Genomic DNA, 22,835 nt, shown 5'->3' with positions numbered 1-22,835 from the left:
TTGGTGACTTGATATGGATAATCTCTTTAAGACATGGACTTGTCCAGTGATTCAAGTGCTCAGAATACTTTTATCTTTGTGTGAGCCTAATTAAGAAAATTCTTGATATTTGAGTGGTTAATACGTGATTTGGCATGTCAAGATCAATATGTCAGACCATCAAGTTTGCCATTTTACACCAATGATGTCTGTTTAAATCCCCAAACCATACTTGCATTCATAACTACAATAGCAAATTCTTTGACATTGGACCCCAGATTTCAATAGAGGTCTGCCACCTCTTTAACAATTACTCAAGCGAATAGCACTTGATTTTCTTTCTCTCATCCTTCATGATTCATACTGCTGCGATGGCTTGCGTGGTTTCACTTTTAATAGCCTCCAGTGTTGTCTCCCCATACAGCTTTTACAACTGTACTTCGCATTGACAAACCAGTCTTTGTTGTAAAATAGCATTAGTTGCATGATATTGATGCGGTGTAATGCATAGACTTGTCCCACTGATTCAAGTGCTTCAGAATATGTATTCCTTGAAAAACAGTTCAAATAGGCTCTTCAGTAGACAGTCTCGTCTTCGAGTAATGTGTGACAGAATGAGATAAATCGACTGGTTAAGCCCTGGTAGTCAACATAAGCTTAAGCTGTGATGGCCGAGTGGTTAAGGCGTTGGACTTGAAATCAATGAGGTCTCCCCCGCGCAGGTTCGAACCTACTCCCAGCAATCTCAATATGTCTGTCTTTATGTCCTTGGTGACTTGATATGGATAATGTGCTTAATCCGTGGACTTGTCCTTTGATTCAGGCCATCGAAATATATAGTATTGAGTGTCATTTAAATCCCAATCCCTTGCTTATGAGCCAACAGCTGCAATGGCCGAGTTCTTTAGACGTTGGACTGTTTCAGCAGATACTCCCCACCCATGTTCCTTACCTTGCTCAAAACATATAATATGTCTACTTTCTCCTCATCACTTTCCTTGAATTCCATAACCTGAAAAATGGCTCCTTTAATGTCATGATAATATAATTCATTTAGAGAGTAAATAGGACAGAAACAGGAATATGGACTAGTTTAAAGCATCTGGCGTATAGAAGCTGTTGATGGCCCGAGAAGGTTAAGGCGTTAGTTCGAAATCCAATAGAGTCTCCAGCACAGAGTTAGAACCTCACAGCGCTTGACAAATCAGTCTTTTTTGCTCATTGGGAGTTGATATGGATAATGTCCTTAATCAATGTGGACTTGTCCTTTGATTCAGTGTAAGTATATCTTCAGAATAAAGAAGTTAAACAGGCTCTTCAGAACAGATCCTTCTGGTTGTGAGATAATCAAAACTATTAAGGACTGCAAGATAACAGAGAGAAAATTTTGATAGCAAAGTGAATTAGAAGCTTTGGACTTGAAATCCATGGGGTCTTCCTCGCAGAGGTTGAAATACGTGGCAGTTCTATGACAAACCAGTATTTTTTAACATATCCTTGGTGACTTAATACTAGATAATCACTAAAACTACCTGGACTTGTCCAGTGATTCAAGTGCTCAGAATACTTTTGTCTTTGTGTGAGCCTAATTGAGAGAAGTTACCATTGGCAGAGTGTTTATCGTAGTTACATCAATAAGATCAATAATAATAAGACCTCAAGTTTACTACGTACACCAATGATGTCTGTTTCCCAAATCCCAAACCCTTGCTTGCATTCAACAGCTGCAATGGCCGATTCTTTAGACGTTGGACCCCGTTTCGTAAGGTCTCCTGCCATATTTAACATTGCTAAGGCGAATAGCCACTTGTTCTTTCTCCTCATCACTTTGTAGAATTCCCTAATAGAAAAGTAGGCTCTTCAATAGCGATAATATGGTCATTTAGGTAAAATGGACAGAGCCGAGATAGCGGACTGGTTAAGGCATCTTAGGTAACAGGAGAAGCTGTGATGGCGAGAGGTTAAAGCGTTGATTCCAGAAATCAATAGGGTCTCCATAGCGAGTTAGGAGCCCTGCTCACAGCACTTTTTGACAAACCAGTCTTTTTGCAACATGTCATTGGGGAGTTGATAGGATAATGTCCTGTCCGTGGACTTGTCCTTTGATTCAGAGTGCTCAGAGTATATCTTCCAAGACAAAAGAGTTAAACAGGCTCTTCAGAACACAGATCCTTCTGGTTGTGAGATAGTCGGACTGTTATTGGGACTGCAAGATAACAGAAAATTTTGATGGCAGAGTGGTTAAGGCTGGACTTGAAATCCAATGGGGTCTTCCTGCGCAGGGTTGAAATCTGTTGTAGTTCTACAATAAGTAGTATTTTTTAACATATCCTTGGTGACCAGTATGATAATCTCTTTAAGACATGGACTTGTCCAGTGATTCAAAGTGCTCAGAATACACATCTTTGTGGGCCTAAGTGAAAGTTGTGATGGCAGTGTTTAATACGTGATTTAGCGCTGGCAAAATCAATATATTCAGACATCATCAAGTTTACATTTACACAATGATGTGCTCTGTTTAAATCCCAAGCCCTTTACTTACATTCCAACAGCTGCAATGGCCAGTTCTTGACAGGGACCTGAATTTCAATGAGGTCCCTTACCCATGTTTTAACATTGTGCTCGAAGCGAATATTGTGTTCTACTCCTCATCACTTTACTTAGATTCATACTACTCCACGATGGCCAGAAGTGGTTTAAGCTTCCTGCAAATGAACTCCGATGTTGTCTCCCCATACAGTTTTTACAACTGCTTGCATACACTTTATTGACAAACAGTGCTATTTGCCAAAATAGCATTGGTGACTTGATATTGATAAGGAGATGCTTAATGCATAGACTTGTCCTTTGATTCAAGTGTAGAATATATGATTGTGAAAAACAGTTCAAATAGGCTCTTCAGTGAACAGTCTCCGTCTTAAGTAAAGTGTGAAATAAGATAATAAGCCTGGATAAATAAGTAGATGCTGCCATAAAGCTGTGATGGCCAAGTCAGTTGGGCGTTGGACTTGGAAATCAATGGGGTCTCCCCAGCATACAGGTTCGAACCCTGCTCACAACGATATGACTAACCATGTATTTTTACATATCCTTAGTGACTTAATGGATAATGTGTAATCAGACTTATCCTTTGATTCAGTGCTCAGAATATATATTGATGTCTGTTTCCAAATCCCAATCCCTTACTTGTATTCCAACAGCTGCAATGGCCGAGTTCTTTAGACGTTGGACCTGAATTTCAATGGGTCTCCCCACCCATGTTCTTACCTTATAAAAGCATGGCACCCAATGCTGCTTTCTCTCATCCTTTCCTTAGATTCCCACCATGAAAGAGTAGGCTCTTCTAATAGCAGTATGGTGTTCTTTAGAAGGTGTGGACAGAACAGGACCAGCGGACTGGTTAAGGCATCTGCGTACTGGGAGAAGCTGTGATGTGAAAGGTTAAGCGTTGGTTAAATCCAATGGGGTCTCCCCGCGCCGAGTTGATTCTCTCCCTCCAAGCGCTTTGACAAACCAGTCTTTTTTGCAACATGTCATTAGGAGTTGATATGGATGTCTCTTAATCCTTGGACTCTATGATTCGATTATAAAGTATATCTTCCAGACCAAAGAGTTAAACAAATACTATAGAACAGGTCTGTGCAAGTTGCAGGATGATCAATTTCATGAGACTGCAAGATAACAGAGAAAATTTTGATGGCAAGTGGTTAAGGCTGGACTTGGAAATCCAATAGGGTCTTCCACTGTGGGGTTGAAATCTGTTAGCAGTTCTATGACAAACCAGTATTTTTTTAACATATCCTTGGTGACTTGATATGGATAATCTCTTTAAAACTATAGACTTGCTCCAATGATTCAAAGTGCTCAGAATACTTTTTGTCTTTTGGCAGAGCTAATTGAAAGTTGCTGATGGCGAAGTCTTTAATACGTGATTTGAGCGTAATAAGATCAATAAGGCCATCAAGTTTACATTTACACCAATGATATGTTTCCGTCAAACCTTACCACATTAGCTGCAATGGCCGATTCTTTGAACGTTGGACCTGAATTTCAGTAGGTCTATACCATGGCTGCAATGCTCAGCAGAATAGCCCCTTGTTCTTTCTCCTCATCACTTTGCTTAGATTCATGCTATAGATGACCAGTGGTTTAAAGCTTACATAAATGAACTCTCCAGTCATCTCCCCATGCAGTTTTCAACTGCTTGCACTCATTAATAAACCAAATCTCTATTGCAAATGGCAGCCCCAGGTGACTTGATATTGATGAAGTGCTTAATACATGACTTGCTCTTGATTCAATTCTCAAATATATATTAAGCCAAAACCAGTTCAAATAGGCTCTTCAGTAGACAGTCTCGTCTTTGAAGTAAAATTGACGAATGAGATAACCCGACTGGTTAAGGCCTGTAGATTAACAGCAACTGCCAGTGGCAAAGTGGATTGGGGCGTTGGACTTGAAATCAATGGGGTCTCCCCGCGCAGGTTCGAACCCCTGCTCACAGCGAAATGCGACCCAACCATAGTATTTTTACATATCATGGTGACTTGATATGGATAATGTGCTTAATCCGTGGACTTGTTCCCTTTGATTCAGGTGCTCAGAATATATATTGATGTCTATTTAATCCAATCCACCACCTGTTCAACAGCTGCAATGGCGAGTTCTTTAGGCGGTGGACCTAGAATTTCAATGGGGTCCCCACCCCATGTTCTTACCTTGCTCAAATATAGCCCAATGCCACTTTATCCTCATCACTTTCCTTAGATTCCCTGCTTAAAAAGTAGAAACATTCCAATAGCGATAATATGAAGTCATTTAGAGTAAATGGACCAGAGCAGATGTGAGACTGGTTAAGGCATCTTAGGTAACAGGAGAAGCTGTGATGGCGAGAGGTTAAGGCGTTGGATTTTGAAATCCAGTAGGTCTCCAGCGCAGATTCAGCATTCTCTCAGCACTGACAAACCAGTCTTTTTTTGCAACATGTCATTGGGGAGTTGATATGGATAATGTCCTTAATCCGTGGACTTGTCCTGTGATTCAGGGTGCTCAGAGTATATCTTCCAAGACAAAGAGAGTTAAACAGCTCTTCAAACAGATCCTTCTGGTTGTGAGATAGTCAGCTGTTAAGGACACAAGATAACAGAGAAAATTTTGATGGCAGAGTGGTTAAGGCTTTGGACTTGAAATCAATATTGTCTTATGCGCAGGGTTGAAATCTGTTCGCAGTTCTATGACAAACCAGTATTTTTTAACATATCCTTGGTGACTTGATATGGATAATCTTTAAGACATGGACTTGTCCAGTGATTCAAGTGCTCAGAATACTTTTGTCTTTGTGTGAGCTAATTGAGAAAGTTGTGATGGCCGAGAGTCTTAATACGTGATTTGGGCGTAATAAGATCAATATAAAGGGCCATCAAGTTTACCATTTTACACCAATGATGTCTGTTTCAAATCCCAAACCCTTTACTTGCATTCCAACAGCTGCAATGGCCATTCTTTAGACGTTGGACCTGAATTTCAATGGGGTCTCGCCACCCATGTTTTAACATTGCCTTCGAAGCGAATAGCCCACTTGTTCTTTTCTCCTCATCCTTTGTCTTAGATTCATACTGCCGATGGCCAAGTGGTTTAAGCCGGCAAATGAACTCCAGTGTTGTCTCCCCATACAGTTTTTAAGCAACTGCTTGCATCGCATTGACAAAACTGAGCTTATTTGTAAAATAGCATTGGTGACTTGATATTGATGAAGTGCTTAATGCATAGACTGTCCTTTGATTCAAGTGCTCAAATATGTATTCCTTGAAAAACAGTTCAAATAGGCTCTTCAGTAGACAGTCTCGTCTTTAGAAGTAAAATTGACAGAATGAGATAATCGACTGGTTAAGCCCTGGTAGTCAACATATAGCTATGAGAATATGAGTAGTTAGCGTTAGACGAAATCCAATGGGTCTCCGTGCAGGTTGAACCCTGCTCACAGCGATATGACTAACCATGTATTTTTTTACATATCCTTGGTGACTGACATGGATAATGCTTGCCAATCCGTGGACTTGTCCTTTGATTCATGTTCTCAGAATATATATTGATGTCTGTTTCCAAATCCCAATCCCCTTACTTGTATTCCAACAGCTGCAATGGCCGAGTTCTTTAGACGTTGGACCTGAATTTCAATGGGGTCTCCCCACCCATGTTCTTGCTCTGTAAAGCACATAGCCCATGTGCTGCTTCTCTCATCACTTTCCTTAGATTCCCAATGCTTGAAAAGTAGGCTCTTTAATAGCGATAATATGGTCATTTTAGAGGCAAAATGGACAGAACGAGATAGCGGACTGTTGTTATCTTAGGTAACAGGAGAAGCTGTGATGGCCGAGAGGTTGGGTTATTTGAAATCCAATGGGGTCTCCCGCGCAGGTTCGAACCCTGCTCATAGCTCTTTGACAAACCAGTCTTTTTTGCAACATGTCATTGGGAGTTGATATGGATAATGTCCTTAATCCGTGGACTTGTCCTTTGATTCAGGTGCTCAGAGTATATCTTCCAAGACAAAGAGTTAAACAGGCTCTTCAGAACAGATCCTTCTGGTTGTGAGATAGTTGAGCTGTTAAGGACTGCAAGATAACAGAGAAAATTTTGATGGCAGAGTGGTTAAGGCTTTGACTTGAAATCCAATGGGGTCTTCCTGCGCAGGGTTGAAATCTGTTAGCAGTTCTATGACAAACCAGTATTTTTAACATATCCTTGGTGACTTGATGGATAATCTCTTTAAGACATGGACTTGTCCAGTGATTCAAGTGCTCAGAATACTTTGTCTTTGTGTGAGCTAATTATAAAGCTGTGATGGCAGTGTTTTTAATACGTGATTTTGGCGTAATAAGATCAATATGTCGGGCCATCAAGTTTACCATTTACACCAATGATGTCTGTTTCCAAATCCCAAACCTTTACTTGCATTCCAAACAGCTGCAATGGCCGATCTCTCTTTAGACTTGACCTGAATTTCAATGGGGTTCTCCGCCACCCATGTTTTAACATTGCTCTCAGCCAATAGCCCACTTGTTCTCTCCTCATCACTTTGCTTAGATTCATACTGTTGCTATGGCCAAGTGGTTTAAGCTTTGCAAATGAACTCCAGTGTTGTCTCCCCCATACAGTTTTTACAACTGCTTGCATCGCATTGACAAACCAGTCTTTATTTGTAAAATAGCATTGGTGACTTGGATATTGATGAAGTGCTTAATGCATAGACTTGTCCTTTGATTCAAGTGCTCAGAATATGTATTCCTTGAAAAACAGTTCAAATAGGCTCTTCAGTAGACAGTCTAGCCTTTACAGAAGTAAAATTGACAGAATGAGATAATCGACTGGTTAAGCCTGGTAGTCAACATAGCTGTGGGGGATGACGAGTAGTTAAGGCGTTGGACTTGAAATCAATGGGTCTCCCAGTTTTCGAACCCTGCTCACAGCAATATGACTAACCATTTATTTTTTTTACATATCCTTGGTGACTTGATATGGATAATGCTTAACTGTGGACTTGTCCTTTGATTCAGGTGCTCAGAATATATATTGATGTCCGTTTCAAATCCTAATCCCCTTACTTGTATTCCAACAGCTGCAAATACGAGTTCTTTAGACGTTGGACCTGAATTTCAATGGGGTCTCCCACCCATGTTCTTACCTTGCTCGAAGCATATAGCCCAATGCTGCTTTCTCCTCATCACTTTCCTTAGATTCCCACTGCTTGAAAAGTAGGCTCTTTCACAAATAATATGGTCATTTTAGAGGTAAAATGGACAGAACGAGATAGTTAGACTGGTTAAGGCACTAGGTAACAGGAGAAGCTGTGGGATGGCCGAGAGGTTAAGGCGTTGGATTTGAAATCAATGGGGTCTCCCAGCGCAGGTTCGAACCCTGCTCATGAGCTCTTTGACAAACCAGTCTTTTTTGCAACATGTCATTGGGGAGTTGATATGGATAATGTCCTTAATCCGGTGGACTTGTCCTTTGATTCAGGTGCTCAGAGTATATCTTCCAAGACAAAGAGTTAAACAGGCTCTTCAGAACAGATCCTTCTGGTTGTGATAGTTGAGCTGTTAAGGACTGCAAGATAACAGAGAAAATTTTTTGGCAGAGTGGTTAAGGCTTTGGACTTGAAATCAATGGGGTCTTCCTGCGCAGGTTGGAAATCTGTTCGCAGTTCTATGACAAACCAGTATTTTTTAACATATCCTTGGTGACTTGATATGGATAATCTCTTTAAGACATGGACTTGTCCAGTGATTCATGTCTTTTCAGAATACTTTTGTCTTTGTGAGCTAATTGAAAGTTGTGATGGCCGAGTGTTTATCGTGATTTGGGCGTAATAAGATCAATATGTCGGGCCATCAAGTTTGCATTTTTACACCAATGATGTCTGTTTCCAAATATCTAACCCTTTACTTGCATTCCAACAGCTGCAATGGCCGATTCTTTAGACGTTGGACCTGAATTTCAATGGTCCCTGCCACCCATGTTTTAACATTGCTCGAAGCGAATAGCCCACTTTGTTCTTTCTCCTCATCACTTTGCTTAGATTCACTGCTGCGATGGCCAAAGTGGTTTAAGCTTCAAAAATGAACTCCAGTGTTGTCTCCCCATACAGTTTTTACAACTGCTTGCATCGCATTGACAAACCAGTCTTTATTTGTAAAATAGCATTGGTGACTTGATATTGATGAAGTGCTTAATGCATAGACTTGTCCTTTGATTCAAGTGCTCAGAATATTCCTTGAAAAACAGTTCAAATAGGCTCTTCAGTAGACAGTCTCGTCTTTACAGAAGTAAAATTGATAGAATGAGATAATCACTGGTTAGGCCTGGTAGTTAACATAGCAAGCTGTGATGGCCGAGTAGTTAAGGCGTTGGACTTGAAATCCAATGGGGTCTCCCCAGCGCAGTTTAGAACCTGCTCACAGCGCTATGACTAACCATTTATTTTACATATCCTTGGTGACTTGATATGATAATGTGCTAATCAAAAGTGGACTTGTCCTTGATTCAGGTGCTCAGAATATATATTGATGTCTGTTTCCAAAATCCCAACCCCTTACTTGTATTCCAACAGCTGCAATGGCCGAGTTCTTTGAGACGTTGGACCTGAATTTCAATGGGGTCTCCCCACCCATGTTCTACCTTGCTCAAGCATATAGCCCCAATGCTGCTTTCTCCTCATCACTTAGATTCCCACTGCTTGAAAAGTAGTTTGAAGGAGCACATGGTCATTTTAGAGGTAAAATGACAGAACGAGATAGCGGACTGGTTAAGGCATCTTGGGTAACAGGAGAAGCTGTGATGGCCGAAAGGTTAAGGCGTTGGATTTGAAACCAATGGGTCTCCCGCGCAGGTTCGAACCCTGCTCACAGCGCTTTGACAAACCAGTCTTTTTGCACATGTCATTGGGGAGTTGATATGGATAATGTCCTAATCCGTGGACTTGTCCTTTTGATTCAGGTGCTCAGGTATATCTTCCAAGACAAAGAGTTAAACAGGCTCTTAGAACAGATCCTTCTGGTTGTGAGATAGTCGAGCTGTTAAAGACTGCAAGATAACAGAGAAATTTGATGGCAGAGTGGTTAAGGCTTTGGACTTGAAATCCAATGGGGTCTTCCTGCGCAGGGTTGAAATCTGTTTCAGGTTCTATGAAAACCAGTATTTTTTAACATATCCTTGGTGACTTGATATGGATAATCTCTTTAAGACATGGGACTTGTCCAGTGATTCAAGTGCTCAGAATACTTTGTCTTTGTGTGAGCTAATTGAGAAAGTTGTGATGGCCGAGTGTTTAATACGTGATTTGGCGTAATAAGATCAATATAAATGGGCCATCAAGTTTACCATTTTACACCAATGATGTCTGTTTCCAAATCCCAAACCCTTTACTTGCATTCCAACAGCTGCAATGGCCGATTCTTTAGACGTTGGACCAATTTCACTGGGGTCTCTGCCAAATTCATGTTTTAACATTGCTCAAGTTTAATAGCCCACTTGTTCTTTCTCCTCATCACTTTGCTTAGGATTCCATACTGCTGTGATGGCCAAGTGGTTAAGTCATAAATGAACTCCAGTGTTGTCTCCCCATACAGTTTTTACAACTGTCATAACATTGACAAACCAGTCTTTATTTGTAAAATAGCATTGGTGACTTGATATTGATGAAGTGCTTAATGCATAGACTTGTCCTTTGATTCTCAGTAACAGAATATGTATTCCTTGAAAAACAGTTCAAATAGGCTCTTCAGTAGACAGCCCTGTCTTTACAGAAGTAAAATTGACAGAATGAGATAACCGACTGGTTAAGGCCTGGTAGTTAACATAGCAAGCTGTGATGGCCGAGTGGTTAAGGCGTTGGACTGAAATCCAATGGGTCTCCCCACGAGGTTCGAACCCTGCTCCACAGCGATATGACTAACCATGTATTTTTTTACATATCCTTGGTGACTTGATATGAATAATGTGCTTAATCCGTGGACTTGTCCTTTGATTCAGGTGCTCAGAATATATATTGATGTCTGTTTCCAAATCCCAATCCCCTACTTGTATTCCAACAGCTGCAATGGCCGAGTTCTTTAGACGTTGGACCTGAATTTCAATGGGTCTCCCCACCCATGTTCTTACCTTTGCTCGAAGCATATAGCCCAATGCTGCTTTTCCTCCTCACTTTCCTTAGATTCCCACTGCTTGAAAAAGTAGGCTCTTCAATAGCGATAATATGGTCATTTTAGAGGTAAAATGGACAGAACGAGATAGCGGACTGGTTAAGGCATCTTAGGTAACAGGAGAACCTGTGATGGCCGAGAGGTTAAGCGTTGGATTTGAAATCCAATGGAATCTCCCGCAGGTTCGAACCCGCCCAGCGCTTTGACAAACCAAGTCTTTTTTGCAACATGTCATGGGGAGTTGATATGGATAATGTCCTAATCCGTGGACTTGTCCCCCTTTGATTCAGGTGCTCAGAGTATATCTTCCAAAACCAAGAGTTCAGAACAGGCTCTTCAGAACAGATCCTTCTGGTTGTGAGATAGTCGAGCTGTTAAGGACTGCAAGATAACAGAGAAAATTTTGATGTGGCAGAGTGGTTAAGGCTTTGGACTTGAAATCAATGGGGTTTCCCTATAGGTTGAAATCTGGCTCCAGTTCTATGACAAACCAGTATTTTTTAACATATCCTCGGTGACTTGACATGGGATAATCTCTTTAAGACATGGACTTGTCCAGTGATTCAAGTGCTCAGAATATTTCTTTTGTCTTTGTGTGAGCTAATTGGAGAAAGTTGTGATGGCCGAGTGTTTTTGTCATTGATTTGGCTTAATAAGATCAATATGTCGGGCCATCAAGTTTACCATTTTACACCAATGATGTCTGTTTCCAAATCCTCCAAACCCTTTACTTGCATTCCAACAGCTGCAATGGCGATTCTTTAGATTTGACCTGAATCTCAATGGGGTCTCAACACCATGTTTTAACATTGCTCGGCGAATAGCCCACTTGTTCTTTCTCCTCATCACTTTGTTTAGATTCATACTACCGGATGGCCAAGTGGTTGCTTTGCAAATGAACTCCAGTGTTGTCTCCCATGTTGTGCTTTACAACTGCTGCATCGCATTGACAAACCAGTCTTTATTTGTAAAATAGCATTGGTGACTTGATATTGATGAAGTGCTTAATGTATAGACTTGTCCTTTGATTCAAGTGCCTAGAAATATGTATTCCTTGAAAACAGTTCAAATAGGCTCTTCAGTAGACAGTCTCGTCTTTTACAGAAGTAAAATTGACAGAATGAGATAATCGACTGGTTAAATGCCTGGTAGTTAACATAGCAAGCTGTGATGGCCGAGTGGTTAAGGCGTTGGACTTGAATCAATGGTGTCTCCCCGCATGATTGAACTCTGCTCACAGCGAGTATGACTAACCATGTATTTTTTTATATCCTTGGTGACTTGGCGGACTATGGATAATGTGCTTAATCCGTGGACTTGTCCTTTGATTCAGGTGCTCAGAATATATATTGATGTCTGTTTCCAAATCCAATCCCTTACTTGTATTCCAAACAGCTGCAATGGCCGAGTTCTTTGGACGCTTGGACCTGAATTTCAATGGGTCTCCCACCCATGTTCTTACCTTGCTCGGAAGCATATAGCCCAATGCTGCTTTCTCCTCATCACTTTCCTTAGATTCCCACTGCTTGAAAAGTAGGCTCTTCAATAGCGATAATATGTCATTTTAGAGGTAAAAATGGACAGAACGAGATAGCGGACTGGTTAAGGCATCTTAGGTAACAGGAGAAGCTGTGATGGCGAGAGGTTGGCGTTGATTTGAAATCCAATGGGGTCTCCAACTTCGAGGTTGAACCTACTGCTCACAGCGCTTTGACAAACCAGTCTTTTTTGCAACATGTCATTGGGGAGTTGATATGGGATATCCTTAATCCGTGGACTTGTCCTTTGATTCAGGGTGCTCAGAGTATATCTTTCCAAGATAAAGAGTTAAACAGGCTCTTCAGAATAGATCCTTCTGGTTGTGAGATAGTCAAGCTGTTAAGGACTGCAAGATAACAGAGAAATTTTGATGGCAGAGTGGTTAAGGCTTTGGACTTGAAATCAATGGGGTCTTCCTGGTGCAGGGTTGAAATCTGTTCGCAGTTCTATGACAAACCAGTATTTTTTAACATATCCTTGGTGACTTGATATGGATAATCTTCTTTAAGACATGGACTTGTCCAGTGATTCAAGTGCTCAGAATACTTTTGTCTTTGTGTGAGCTAATTGAGAAAGTTGTGATGGCCGAGTGTTTAATACGTGATTTGGCGCAATAAGATCATATATCTAGTCGGGCCCTCAGGTTTGCCATTTTGCCACTCAATGATGCTCTGTTTCCCAATCCCAGACCCTTTACTTGCATTCCAACATTTGCTGCAATGGCCGATTCTTTAGGCGTTGGACTAATGCTGGATTTCAATGGGGTCTCCTTACCCATGTTTCTTAACATTGCTCTGGCTAACAGCCCACTGTGTTCTCTTCTCTCCTCATCACTTTGCTTAGATTCACCACTGCTGTGATGGCCAAGTGGTTTAAGCTTTGCCAATGGAACTCCAGTGTTGTCTCCCCCATACCAGTTTTCTAGCAACTGCTTGCATCGCATTGACCAAACCAAGTCTTTATTTGTAAATAGTGCTTGTGGTGACTTGATATTGATGCAGTGTGATGCATGGACTTGTCCTTTTGATTCGAGTTGTCTTCAGAAACGTGTGTTCCGCTTGAAAGCCAGTTCAAATAGGCTACTGCAGTGAGACGAGTCTCAGTCATTTACAGAAGCAGAGGGGTCTGACAGATATGAGATCAACCGACTGGTTAAGGGCCTAGGTGAGTTAACATAGCAAGCTGTGATGGCCGAGTGGTTAAGTGCGTTGGACTTGAGAATCCAATGGAATCCTGCCCCACAAACTAGGTTCGAGACCCCTGCTCACAGCAGATGAGACTAACCATGTATTTTTTTACATATCCTTGGTGACTTGATATGGATAATGGCTAATCCGTGGGACTGTCGCTTTGATTCAGGTGCTCAGAAGAATATATTGATGTCTGCTTCCAAATCCCGATCCTTAAACTTGCGGCCCCAACAGCGCTGTATTGGCAAGTTCTTTGGACGTTGGACCTAGCATGAATTTCAATGGGTCTCCCCACCCATGCAGCCCCACCTTGCTCGAAGCATATAGCCCAATGCTGCTTTTCTTCCTCATCACTTTCCTTAGATTCCCACCGCTTGAAAGTAGGCTCTCTCAATAGACGGGACATGGTGGTCATTTTAGAGGTAAAATGGACAGAACGAGATAGCGGACTGGTTAAGGCATCTTGGGTAACAGGAGAACCTGTGATGGCCGAGAGGTTAAGGCGTTGGATTTGAAATCCAATGGGGTCTCCCGGCGCAGGTTCGAACCCTGCTCTCAGCGCTTTGACAAACCAGTCTTTTTTTTTGCAACATGTGTCATTGGGAGTTGATATGGATAATGTCCTTAATCCGTGGACTTGTCCTTTGATTCAGGTGCTCAGAGTATATCTTCCAAGACAAAGAGTTAAACAGGCTCTTCAGAACAGATCCTTCTGCTTGTGAGATAGTCGAGCTGTTAAGGACTGCAAGATAACAGAGAAAATTTTGATGGCGCAAGTGGTTAAGGCTTTGGACTTGAAATCCAATGGGGTCTTCTCATAGGGTTGAAATCTGTTAGCAGTTCTAAGTGACAAACCAGTATTTTTTAACATATCCTCGGTGACTTGATATGGATAATCTCTTTAAGACATGGACTTGTCCAGTGATTCAAGTGCTCAGAATACTCTTGTCTTTGTGTGAGCTAATTGAGAAAGTTGTGATGGCCAGAGTCTTTAATACGTGATTTGGCAAGATCAATCTATGTCAGGCCATCAAGTTTTTACCATTTTACACCAATGATGTCTGTTTCCAAATCCCAAACCCTTTACTTGCATTCCAACAGCTGCAATGGTCTTTAGACCGTTGGACCTAGATTTCAATGGGGTCTCGCCACCCATGTTTTAACATTGCTCGTTTAATAGCCCACTTGTTCTTTCTCCTCATCACTTTGCTTAGATTCATACTGCTGTGATGGCCAAGTGGCTTTAACTTTGCAAATGAACTCCAGTGTTGTCTCCCATACAGTTTTTACAACTGCTTTGCACGCATTGACAAACCAGTCTTTATTTAAAATAGCATTGGGTGACTTGATATTGATGATGCTTAATGGCGATTCTGGTCCTTTGATTCAAGTGCTCCCAGAATATGTATTCTGAAAAACAGTTTCAAATAGGCTTTCACTTCAGTAGACAGTCTCGTCTTTACAGAAGTAAAATTGACAGAATGAGATAGTTTGTTTGTTAAGGCCTGGTAGTTAACATAGCAAGCCAGATGGCTGAGTGGTTACAAAGTTGGACTTGAAATCCAATGGTGTCTCCTTTGGAGTTCGAACTCTGCTCACAGCGATATGACTAACCATGTATTTTTTTACATATCCTTAGTGACTTGATATGGATAATGTGCTTAATCCGTGGACTTGTCCTTTGATTCAGGTGCTCAGAATATATTGATGTCTGTTTCCAAATCCCAATCCCTTTACTTGTATTCCAACAGCTGCAATGGCCGAGTTCTTTGACGTTGGACCTGAATTTCAATGGGGTCTCCCCACCCATGTTCTTACCTTGCTCGAAGCATATAGCCTGCCCATCACTTTCTCCTCATCACTTTCTCCTTAGATTCCCACTGCTTGGAAAAGTAGGCTCTTCAATAAGGATAATATGGTCATTTTAGAGGTAAAATGGACAGAACGAGATAGTTGACTGGTTAAGGCATCTTAGGTAACAGGAGAAGCTGTGGATGGCCTAGGAGGCTAAGGCGTTGGACGTGAAATCCATGGGTCTCTCGCAGGTTCAACCTGCTCATGCAGCCTTTGACAAAACCAGTCTTTGCAACATGTCATTGGGGAGTTGATATGGATAATGTCCTTAACTCATGGACTTGCCTTTTGATTCAGGTGCTCAGAGTATATCTTCCAAGACAAGAGTAAACAGGCTCTTCAGAACAGATCCTTCTGGTTGTGAGGATAGTCGAGCTGTTAAGGACTGCAAGATAACAGAGAAAATTTTGATGGCAGAGTGGTTAAGGCTTTGGACTTGAAATCAATAGGGTCTTCCACATGCAGGGTTGAAATCTGTTCTAGTTCTGTCAAACTAGTATTTTTTAACATATCCTGTGACTTGATATGGATAATCTTTAAGACATGGACTTGTCCAGTGATTCAAGTGCCTCGTAATACTCTTTGTCTTTTGTGTGAGCTAATTGAGAAAGTGAGATGTTTAGTGTTTAATACGTGATTTGGCGTAATAAGATCAATATGTCGGGCCATCAAGTTTACCATTTTACACCAATGATGTCTGTTTCCCAAATCCCAAACCCTTTACTTTGCATTCCAACAGCTGTGTGGCCTTCTTTTAGACGTTGGACCTGGGAATTTCAATGGGGTCTCGCCACCCATGTTTTAACATTGCTCCAAGCAGAATAGCCCACTTGTTCTTTCTCCCATCACTTTGCTTAGATTCATACTACTGCGATGGCCATGGTTTAAGCTTGCAAATGAACTCCAGTGTTGTCTCCCCATACAGTTTTTTACAACTGCTTGCATCGCATTGACAAACTAGTGCTTTGTTTAAAATAGCATTAAGTGACTCTGATATTGATGAAGTGCTTAATGCATAGACTTGTCCTTTGATTCAATGCTCAGAATATGTATTCCTTGAAAAACAGTTCAAATAGGCTCTTCAGTAGTCTGCCTTAACAGAAGTAAAATTGACAGAATGAGATAACCGACTGGTTAAGGCCTGGTAGTTAACATAGCAAGCTGTGATGGCCGAGTGGTTAAGGCGTTGACTTGAAATCAATGGGGTCTCCCGCGCAGGTTCGAACTCTGCTCACAGCGATATGACTAACCATGGCTTTTTTTACATATCCTTGGTGACTTGATATGATAATGTGCTTAACCGTGGACTTGTCCTTTGATTCAGGTGCTCAGAATATATTTTGATGTCTGCTTTCCAAATCCAATCCTTACTTGTATTCCAACAGCTGCAATGGCCGAGTTCTTTAGACGTTGGACCTGAATTTCAATGGGTCTCCCACCCATGTCTTACCCTTGCTCAAGCATATAGCCCAATGCTGCTTTCTCTCATCACTTTTCCTTAGATTCCCTGCTTGAAAAGTAGGCTCTTCAATAGCGATAATATGGTCATTTTTAGAGGTAAAATGGACAGAACGAGATAACCGGACTGGTTAAGGCATCTTGGGTAACAGGAGAAGCTGTGATGGCCAGAGGTTAAGGCGTTGGATTTGAAATCCATTGTCTCAAGGCAGGTTCGAACCCTGCTCTCAGCGCTTTGACAAGCCAGTCTTTTTTTTTGCAACATGTCATTGGGGAGTTGATAGGATAATGTCCTTAATCCGTGGACTTGTCCTTTGATTCAGGTGCTCAGTATATCTTCCAAGACAAAGAGTTAAACAGGCTCTTCAGAACAGATCCTTCTGGTTGAGGGTGATAGTCGAGCTGTTAAGGACTGCAAGATAACAGAGAAAATTTTGATGGCAGAGTGGTTAAGGCTTTGACTTGAAATCCAATGTTGTCTTCTTAGCAGGGTTGAAATCTGTTTCGGTAGTTCTATGACAAACCAGTATTTTAACATATCCTTGGTGACTCTATGGATAATCTCTTTAAGACATGGACTTGTCCAGTGATTCAAGTGCTCAGAATACTTTTGTCTTTGTGTGAGCTAATTGGAGAAAGTTGTGATGGCCGAGTGTTTGGTCACGTGATTTTAAGCGTAATAAGATCAATATGTCGGCCATCAAGTTTATCATTTTACACCAATGATGTCTGTTTCAAATCCCAAACCCTTTACTTGCATTCCAACAGCTGCAATGGCCGATTCTTTAGACGTTGGACCTGAATTTCAATGGGGTCTCGCCACCCATGTTTTAACATTGCTCGAGCGAATAGCCCACTTGTTCTTTCTCCTCATCACTTTGCTTAGATTCATACTGTCATGATGGCCAAGTGTTTAAGCTTTGCAAATGAACTCCAGTAATGCTCTCCATACAGTTTTTACAACTGCTTGCATCGCATTGACAAACCAGTCTTTATTTGTAAAAATAGCATTGGTGACTTGATATTGATGAAGTGCTTAATGCATGACTTGTCCTTTGATTCAAGTGCTCGAATATGTATTCCTTGAAAAACAGTTCAAATAGGCTCTTCAGTAGACAGTCTAAATGCTTTACAGAAGTAAAATTGACAGAATGAGATAATCGACTGGTTAAGCCCCTGGTAGTCAACATAGCAAGCTATGACTTGGTAGTTAAGGTGTTGGACTTGGAAATCCAATGGGGTCTCCCGCGCAGTTTTGAACCCTGCTCACAGCGCCCTGACTAACCATTTGTTTTTTACATATCCTTGGTGACTTGATATGGATAATGTGCTTAATCCTGTGGACTTGTCCTTTGATTCAGGTGCTCAGAATATATATTGATGTCTGTTTCCAAATCCCAATCCCCTTACTTGTATTCCAACAGGCTGCAATGGCCGAGTCTCTTTAGACGTTGGACCTGAATTTCAATGGGGTCTCCCCACCCATGTTCTTACCTTGCTCGAAGCATATAGCCCAATGCTAGCTTTCTCCTCATCACTTTCCTTAGATTCCCACTGTAAGAAAAGTAGGCTCTTCAATAAGCGATAAATATGGTCATTTTAGAGGTAAAATGGACAGGAACAGATAGCTGACTGGTTAAGGCATCTTTATAACAGGAGAAGCTGTGATGGCCGAGAGGTTAAGGCGTTGGTTAAAAATCCACTGGTCTCCACACAGGTTCTAACCCTTGCCTACAGCGCTTTGACAAATCAAAGTCACACAATATCATTGGGGAGGTTGACATGGATAATGTCCATAATCCCAGGACTTGTCCTTCGATTCAGGTGCTCAGAGTATATCTTCCAAGAGTCAAAGAGTTAAACAGGCTCTTCAGAAACAGATCCTCTCTGGTTGTGAGAGTGAAATCGAGCTGTTAGGACTGCCGATACAACAGAGAAAATTTTGATGGCAGAGTGGTTAAGGCTTTGACTTGAAATCAATGTTGTCTTCCTGCGCAGGTTGAAATCTGTTCATGCATTTCTATGACAAACCAGTATTTTTGAACATATCCTTGGTGGTCTGATATGGATAATCTCTTGAAGACATGGACTTGTCCAGTGATTCAAGTGCTCAGAATACTTTTGTCTTTGTGTGAGCTAATTGAGACAGTTGTGATGCCCCAGTGTTTAATACGTGATTTGGCGTAATAAGATCAATATGTTTCAGGCCTATAAGTTTACCATTTTACACTCAATGATGTCTGTTTCCAAATCCCAAAACCCTTTACTTGCATTCCAACAGCTGCAATGGCCGATTTCTTTAGACGTTGGACCTGAATTTCAAATGGGTCTCCCAAGCACCATGTTTTAACATTGCTCAGCGAATAGCCCACTTGTTCTTCTTTCTCCCTCATCACTTTGCTTAGATTCATACTGCGGATGTCAAGTGGTTTAAGCTTTGCAAATGAACTCCAGTGTTGTCTCCCCATACAGTTTTTACAACTGCTTGCATCGCATTGACAAACCAGTCTTTATTTGTAAAATAGCATTGGTGACTTGATATTAGATGAAGTAATAATGCATAGGACTTGTCCTTTGATTCAAGTGCTCAGAATATGTATTCCTTTGAAAAACAGTTCACAGGCTCTTCAGTAGACAATCTCGTCTTTACAGAAGTAAAATTGACAGAATGAGATAACTGACTGGTTTAAGGCCTGTAGTTAACATAGCAAGCTGTGATGGCCTTTAGTGAGTTTAAGAAGCAGTACTTAAAATCAATGGTCTCCCGCTGCAGTTTAACCCTGCTCACAGCGATATGACTAACCATGTATTTTTTTTACATATCCCTTGGTGACTTGATATGGATAATGTGCTTTGTCCAATCGTGGACTTGTCTTGATTCAGGTGCTCAGAATATATATTGATGTCTGTTTCCAAATCCAAATCCCCTTGCTTGTATTCCAACAGCTGCAATGGTCGAAGTTCTTTAGGACGTTGGACCTGAATTTCAATGGGGTCTCCCCCACCCATGTTCTTACCTTGCTCGAAGCCATATAGCCCACTTTGCTTTCCTCATCACTTTCCTTAGATTCCTACTGCTTAAAAAGTAGGCTCTTCAATAGCGATAATATGGTAATTTTAGAGGCAAATGGACAGAACGAGATAGCGGACTGGTTCAGGCATCTTAGGTAACAGGAGAAGCTGTGATGGCCCGAGAGGTTCCAGGCGTTGGATTTAAATCCAGCTGGGGTCTCCACCTGCGCAGGTTCGAACCCTGCTCACAGCAGCTTTGACAAACCAGTCTTTTTTTGCAACATGTCATTGGGGAGTTGATATGGATAATGTCCTATAATCAACGTGGACTTGTCCTTTGATTCAGGTGCTCAGAGTATGTCATCTTCCAAGACAGAAGAGTTAAACAGGCTCTTCAGAACAGATCACCACTGGTTCTGAGATAGTCGAGCTCGTTCAGGACTACAAGATATACAGAGACCAATTTTGATGGCTAGAGTGGTTAAGGCTTTGGGCTGAAATCCAATGTTGTCATCACTGTCGCTGGGGTTGAAATCTGGTTCGCAGTTCTATGACAAACCAGTATTTTTAACACCCATATACCGTGGTGACTTAGATCTGGATAATCTCTTCAAGACTTGTGGACTTGTCCAGTGATTCAAGAATGCTCAGAATACTTTTTGTCTTTTGTGTGAGCTAATTGGAGAAAGTTGTGATGGCCGAGAGTGATTCATACGTGATTTGACGTAATATCACATCAAAGTCATGTCGGGCCATCAAGTTTGCCAATTTCTACACCAGTGATGTCTGCTTCCAAATCCCAAACCCTTTTACTTGCATTCCATACAGCTGCAGTGGCCGACTCTTTAGAACGTTGGACCTAGAATTCTTCAGTGGGGTCTCTACACCGTGTTTTAACATTGCTCGGTTTTCGAATAGCCCACTTGTTCTTTCTCCTCATCACTTTGCTTAGATTCAACACTGCTTCGCGATAGGCCAAGTGGTTTCAGCTTTGTAAATGAACTCAGTGTTAGCTCTCCATGCAGTTTTTACAGACTGCCCGCACTCGCAGTAATGACAAACCAGTCTTGCTTGTGAAATAGCATTTCGGTGAAGCTCGATATTGATGAAGTGCTTAATGGCGAGCTTGTCCCTTTGATTCAAGTGCTCAGAATATGTATTCCTTGAAAAACAGTTCAAATAGGCCTTCAGCAGGACAGTCTCGTCTTTACAGAAGTAATATTGACAGAATGAGATAAATCGACTGGTTAAGCCCTGTAATCAACATAGCAAGCTGTGATGGCCGAGTAGTTAAGGCGTTGGACTTGAACCAATGGTCTCCCCGCGCAGGTTCCTCGAACCTGCTCACAGCGATATGACAAACCAGTCTTTTTTTGCAACATGTCATTGGGGAGTTGATATGGATAATGTCCTTAATCCGTGGACTTGTCCTTTGATTCAGGTGCTCAGAGTATCTTCCAAGACAAAAAGTTAAACAGGCTCTTCAGAACAGATCCTCAACTGGTTGTGAGATAGTCAAGCTGTTAAGGACTGCAAGATAACAGAGACAATTTTGATGGCAGAGTGGTTAAGGCTTTGGACTTGAACTCCAATATTGTCTTCCTCTGCAGGGTTGAAATCTGTTCAGTTCTATGACAAAACCAGTATTTTTTAACATATCCTTGGTGACTTGATATGGATAATCTCTTTAAGACATTTCTCCTCATCACTTTCTCCTTAGATTCCTACTGCTTGAGAAGTAGAAATTTTCAATAGCGGAGGACATATAATTAGGAGGTAAAATGGACAGAACGAGATACGGACTGGTTGGGCATCTTAGGTAACAGGAGAAGCTGTGATGGCCGAGAGGTTAAGGCGTTAGGATTTGAAATCCAATGGGTCTCCGCCAGGTTCGAACCCTGTTCCACAGCGATATGACTAACCATGTATTTTTTTACATATCCTTGGTGACTTGATATGGATAATGTGCTTGTCCTGTGGACTTGTCCTTGATTCAGGTGCTCAGAATATATATTGATGTCTGTTTCAAATCCCAATCCCCACTTCTGTATTCAACAGCTGCAATGGCCGAGGTTCTTTAGACGTTGACCTGAATTTCAATGGGGGTCTCCCCACCCATGTTCTTGCTCGGCTATTATAGCCCAATGCCGCTTCTCTCTCTCTCCTCATCACTTTCCCAGATTCCCACTGCTTGAAAAGTAGGCTCTTCAATAAGCGATAATATGGTCATTTTAGAGGTAAAATGGACAGAACGAGATAGAGGACTGGTTAAGGCATCTTTAGGAGTAGGAGAAGCTGTGATGGCCGAGAGGTTAAGGCGTTAGATTCGAAATCCAATGGGGTCTCCCCGCGCAGGTTCGAACCCTGCTCAAAAGCGCTTTGACAAACCAGCCTTTTTTGCAACATGTCATTGGGGAGTTGATATGGATAATGTCCTTAATCCGTGGACTTGTCCTTTTGATTCAGGTGCCCAGAGTATATCTTCCAAGACAAAGAGTTCAATAGGCTCTTCAGAACAGATCCTTCTGGTTGTGAGATAATAGTCGAGCTGTTAAGGACTGCAAGATAACAGAGAAAATTTTGATGGCAGAGTGGTTAAGGCTTTGGACTTGAAATCCAATGGGGTCTTCCTGCGCAGGTTGAAATCTGTTCGCAGTTCTATGACAAACCAGTATTTTTAACATATCCTTGCGACTTGATATGGATAATCTCTTTTAAGACGGGACTTGTCCAGTGATTCAAGTGCTCAGAATACTTTTGTCTTGTGTGAGCTAATTGAGAAAGTTGTGATGGCTGAGTGCTTCAATCAAGGTGATTTTGGTGTAATAAGATCAATATGGGGCCATCAAGTTTACCATTTTACACCAATGATGTCTGTTTCCAAATCCCAAACCTTTACTTGCATTCCAACAGCTGCAATGGGCCGATTCTTTAGACGTTTGACCTGAATTTCAATGGGGTCTTGCCACTCCATGTTTTAACATTGCTCGAAGCGAATAGCCCACTTGTTCTTTCTCCTCATCACTTTGCTTAGATTCATACTGCTGCGATGGCCAAGTGGCTTGGGCTTGCAAATGAACTCCAGTGTTGTCTCCCCATACAG

General features: G+C 41.6%; 4 non-coding genes across 4 annotated transcripts; all 4 read left to right on the top strand.

Annotated features, from left to right (window-relative positions):
- Positions 1-8,859: 8,859 nt before the first annotated feature.
- Positions 8,860-8,941, top strand: trnas-uga. The gene has a single exon. It is a non-coding gene; the product is annotated as a tRNA-Ser (tRNA).
- A 4,946-nt stretch (positions 8,942-13,887) lies between these two features.
- trnas-uga lies at positions 13,888-13,969 on the top strand. The gene has a single exon. It is a non-coding gene; the product is annotated as a tRNA-Ser (tRNA).
- A 2,453-nt stretch (positions 13,970-16,422) lies between these two features.
- Positions 16,423-16,501, top strand: trnas-uga. Its single transcript has one exon. It is a non-coding gene; the product is annotated as a tRNA-Ser (tRNA).
- Positions 16,502-22,026: 5,525 nt separating this feature from the next.
- Positions 22,027-22,109, top strand: trnas-cga. The gene has a single exon. It is a non-coding gene; the product is annotated as a tRNA-Ser (tRNA).
- The last annotated feature ends 726 nt before the right edge of the window (positions 22,110-22,835 follow it).

Source organism: Oncorhynchus gorbuscha, linkage group LG08 (genome assembly GCF_021184085.1).
Source record: "Oncorhynchus gorbuscha isolate QuinsamMale2020 ecotype Even-year linkage group LG08, OgorEven_v1.0, whole genome shotgun sequence".
Taxonomy (NCBI): Eukaryota; Metazoa; Chordata; class Actinopteri; order Salmoniformes; family Salmonidae; genus Oncorhynchus; species Oncorhynchus gorbuscha.
This window is presented reverse-complemented; position numbering and strand designations above follow the sequence as displayed.